Source organism: Bombina bombina, chromosome 1 (assembly GCF_027579735.1).
Source record: "Bombina bombina isolate aBomBom1 chromosome 1, aBomBom1.pri, whole genome shotgun sequence".
NCBI classification, from domain to species: Eukaryota; Metazoa; Chordata; class Amphibia; order Anura; family Bombinatoridae; genus Bombina; species Bombina bombina.
Window position 1 is genome coordinate 579,094,960 of NC_069499.1, and position 4,916 is coordinate 579,099,875.

At 39.9% G+C, this 4,916-nt stretch overlaps 1 long non-coding RNA gene across 1 annotated transcript; it reads right to left on the bottom strand.

The window, feature by feature from the left end:
- Nucleotides 1-2,421: 2,421 nt before the first annotated feature.
- On the bottom strand, nucleotides 2,422-2,697 carry LOC128638855 (uncharacterized). Its single transcript, XR_008399126.1, has 2 exons — nucleotides 2,624-2,697; nucleotides 2,422-2,543 (listed from the first exon to the last, which is right to left on the bottom strand). It is a non-coding gene; the product is annotated as an uncharacterized LOC128638855 (long non-coding RNA).
- Between the last annotated feature and the right edge of the window lie 2,219 nt (nucleotides 2,698-4,916).

Consider the following 4,916-nt stretch of genomic DNA (forward strand, 5'->3'; position numbering starts at 1 on the left):
TCTTCTGCCCCATCGGATGAAGACTACGGCCTGGCTGGGTGAACACGACTCAAGGTAGGGAGATCTTCAGGGGGGTAGTGTTAGGTTTATTTAAGGGGGGTTTGGGTTAGAGTAGGGGTATGTGGGTGGTGGGTTGTAATGTGGGGGGGGGATTGTGTTTTTTTTTTTACAGGCAAAAGAGCTGTTTTCTTTGGGGCATGCCCCGCAAAGGGCCCTGTTCAGGGCTGGTAAGGTAATAGAGCTGTTAACTTTTGTAATTTAGTATAGGGTAGGGCATTTTTTTTATTTTGGGGGGCTTTGTTATTTTATTAGGGGGCTTAGATTAGGTGTAATTAGTTTAAAATTCTTGTAATATTTTTTTATTTTTTGTAATTTAGTGTTTGTTTTTTTTTGTAATTTAGTGGGGGGGTTTTGTACTTTAGTTTATTTAATTGTAGATAATTGTAGGTACTTGTAGTTAATTTATTTAATGACAGTGTAGTGTTAGGTTTAATTGTAACTTAGGTTAGGATTTATTTTACAGGTAATTTTGTAATTATTTTAACTAGGTAGCTATTAATTAGTCAATAACTATTTAATAGCTTTTGTACCTAGTTAAAATAAATACAAAGTTGCCTGTAAAATAAATATAAATGCTAAAATAGCTACAATGTAACTATTAGTTATATTGCAGCTATATTAGGGTTTATTTTACAGGTAAGTATTTTGTTTTAAATATGATTCATTTATTTAGTTAATTTAATGATAGTGTAGTGTTAGGTGTTAGTGTAACTTAGGTTAGGATTTATTTTACAGGTAAATTTGTATTTATTTTAGCTAGGTAGTTATTAAATAGTTAATAACTATTTAATAACTATTGTACCTAGTTAAAATAAATACAAAGTTGCCTGTAAAATAAAAATAAATCCTAAAATAGCTACAATGTAACTATTAGTTATATTGCAGCTATCTTAGGGTTTATTTTACAGGTAAGTCTTTAGTTTTAAATAGGATTCATTTATTTAACTACAGTAAACTTATTTCGTTTTATTTAAATTATATTTAAGTTAGGGGGTGTTAGTGTTAGGGTTAGATTTAGGTTTAGGGGTTAATAACCTTATTATAGTAGCGGCGACGATGGGGGCGGGAGATTAGGGGTTAATAATTGTAGGTAGGTGGCGGCGATGTTAGGGAGGGCAGATTAGGGGTTAATAAAATGTATTATAGTGTTTGCGAGGCGGGAGTGCGGCGGTTTAGGGGTTAATACATTTATTATAGTGGCGGCGATTTGCGGTCGGCAGATTAGGGGTTAATACTTGTAGTTAGATTGCGGCGACGTTGGGGGGAGGCAGATTAGGGGTTAATAACTATAATGTAGGGGTCGGCGGTGTTAGGGACAGCAGATTAGGGGTTAATAGCTATAATGTAGGCGGCGGCGATATCGGGTCGGCAGATTAGGGGTTAATACTTGTAGTTAGATTGCGGCGACGTTGGGGGGAGGCAGATTAGGGGTTAATAACTATAATGTAGGGGTCGGCGGTGTTAGGGACAGCAGATTAGGGGTTAATAGCTATAATGTAGGCGGCGGCGATATCGGGTCGGCAGATTAGGGGTTAATACTTGTAGTTAGATTGCGGCGACGTTGGGGGGGGGCAGATTAGGGGTTAATAACTATAATGTAGGGGTCGGCGGTGTTAGGGACAGCAGATTAGGGGTTAATAGCTATAATGTAGGCGGCGGCGATATCGGGTCGGCAGATTAGGGGTTAATACTTATAGTTAGATTGCGGCGACGTTGGGGGAGGCAGATTAGGGGTTAATAACTATAATGTAGGGGTCGGCGGTGTTAGGGACAGCAGATTAGGGGTTAATAGCTATAATGTAGGCGGCGGCGATATCCGATCGGCAGATTAGGGGTTAATACTTATAGTTAGATTGCGGCGACGTTGGGGGAGGCAGATTAGGGGTTAATAACTATAATGTAGGGGTCGGCGGTGTTAGGGACAGCAGATTAGGGGTTAATAGCTATAATGTAGGCGGCGGCGATATCCGATCGGCAGATTAGGGGTTAAATAATGTTATTATAGGGTTTGCGATGTGGGGGGGGCCTCGGTTTAGTGGTTCATAGGTAGTTTATGGGTGTTAGTGACTTAGTGTACTAAATGGGTGTTAGTGTAGTAAAAACATACCGAATTTCGGAACGGAATAGAACCGAATTCAGCCGAATCCGAATAAATCCGAAACGAATTTATTCGGATCCGAATAAATCCGAAACGAATTTATTCAAATTTTGCCGAATCAGATTCGATCCGAAACGAAATTCTAAAAGTCCGAATCGATCCGAACCGAAAACGAACCGAATTTTTTAGCGGTGCACATGTCTAGTACAGTCTTATGGGTGACAGGACCTGAAGATAAATAAGAACCATCAATCACACGTATGGCTAGTGAATCAATACGTTTTATTAATGGAATGTGATATTTATCAAGAAAAGTTTTATCAATGAAATTGCCCGTGGTTCCGGAGTCAATAATGGCCTGTGTCTGGATTCTTTGTCCCTCCCACTGTAAAGAGATAGAGAGGTTACAATGAGTAATAAGTGAAAAGTGTTGAGTACAAACTACTACTGAAGACCTACTCTTACCCTTTTGTTTCTGGAGAATAGGACAGTCCTTTACTGTATGTGCCTTGGAAGCACAGTATAAGCACAAATTATTGGCCTTTCTTCTGTTCTTTTCTTCTGTAGTCAAAGGACCTTTAGTAAAAGCAATCTCCATTGGTTCATCAGAAGTGCAGGCAACAGTAGGAGTATAGGATGGTATAGGTGACTTTCTCCATGGTTGTTCTGCATAACCTCTCTCACTTTTACGTTCACGAATCCTCCGATCTATAGTGACAGCATGTGACATAAGTCCATCGAGAGTAGAGGGGAGAGGACCCCTTGCCAATTCGTCCTTAACAATGTCTGAAAGACCAGTACGGAATTGGTATAGCAATGCTGCCTCATTCCACATGGTGTCAGGTGCCCACCTTTTGAAATCAGAGACATAATCCTTAGCAGGTCTTCTATTCTGTTTTAATGCCTTAAGTGCATTTTCAGCTGTATTCTGTTTATTTTTATCCTCATAGAGGAAAGACATTTTCTCAAAGAACTGTTGTAGAGAATCCAGAATTGGATCATTATTCTCAAAAAAAATTGGTAGCCCAAGCTTTAGGTTCTCCTTTCAGATATGAAATAACAGTAAGAACTTTTATACGTTCAGTAGGATAAGTCTTAGGTTTCAATGAGAAGAAAAGGAGACAAGAATTTTTAAAGTCTCTGAACTGATTTCTATCCCCTGAAAATCTCTCTGGGGGACAGACTTGAGGATCAGGGGGTGATTCAGGCATGGAGGGTCTGTTGTCAATGTTGTCTCTAATGACTGTTCTGAGATACTGATTCTCAGACTGGATCTCTCTAATGCCTTGAATTAGTATATCCATGTTCTGAGCTAATGCAGATACTTTATTAGTGAGTTCTGCTAACTCCATACTAATTCCCTTTTCTTTTTCTTTTTAGGCTCTGTAATATGTAAGAATCAATACAGGGAATTGGTTAGGTTACCACTCAGTCTCACAAATATCGGGGCTGTTAAGTCACAATCCCCTATTCTGATCCTAGACTGAGGGCCCAGTATGGGTTAAAAAGGAATTCTCAACTCTGCAGAAGTGATTAGCTCAATTAGTGAAAGCTGAATCCAATACTTGCTGAACAGAGGAGAAAAGGATATTAGTGCCTGTATATAAGGATTAACAGGCTAGAGTGAGACAAAAATGAAACTTGCATATAATAATGAAGAATAGGTAGAATATTTATACTTATACTTAAGCTAATAAGTCAGTTCACTTGTAGGAGTATCAGAAAATAGAGTCACATATATGAGAAATGCAGCCTTTTCCTGGAGTGAATGTACATAGGCACAGATTTCAATGATAAGTTCAGTTCACAGCATATAAGATACAAGTTTGCAATAAAACCCGATAAGTCCAGAAAACACTTTCAAAATGGTAATGCCAAAGGAATATTCAGTACCTTTAATCCTGTGGTCTGGTGAAAGATTCTGCTAGAGGAAAAGCAGCAGTTACCTGGAGTCCAGTATCGCCAAACAGGAAGTGCAGGCTGTGAGTATAGCAGAGGAGCTGCTGACAGGCACGGCAGAGGAATTCTGAAAAGCACAATCTGTGAGCTGTAAGCCTAAAAGCTTAAGTAAATGCTGAGGAGACAAAAAGGTATTTGTAGCAAGCATAAGAAATAACAAAAAGTTGCAGGAAATAGATTTTGGTGAGTTCCTGTAAGTAGGCTCAGGTAGAGATCCAGAGAGCATGTAGATTGCTTCAGCAAAAGCCAGGATACTCAGCATAAGGATCAAATTACAGAGCACAGGATTTAGTTAGGAGGAGCCTTATAAAGGGTTCAAATTTAAAGGGGCAGACAAACTGACAAGACCTCAGACATGACAGGGGGTGCCGTTGATGTGGAGCAAGACGCAGCAGCAGAAGAAGAGGACTCAGCCAAGGAGGTTATGGAAGAGGATGGAGTAGGAGGAGTAGAGGAGGTGGCAGCAGGCCTGCCTGCAAGTCGTGGCGGTGTCACCAACTCTGCAGAGCCACGCATTCCATGGTTGTCAGCCGTCAGCAGGTTTACCCAATGCGCAGTGTAGGTGATATACCTGCCCTGACCATGCTTTGCAGACCAGCTATCAGTGGTCAGATGGACCCTTGCCCCAACACTGTGTGCCAGACATGCCATTACTTCCCTCAAAACAGTCCGGACACGAGATAGATAGATTTGATAGATAGATATACATAGAGTGATAGAATCGATAGAAGATAAATAGATAGATTTGATAGATATATAATTACCCTGACAAAGTATAAAAATAAAACATGTGGTCTGG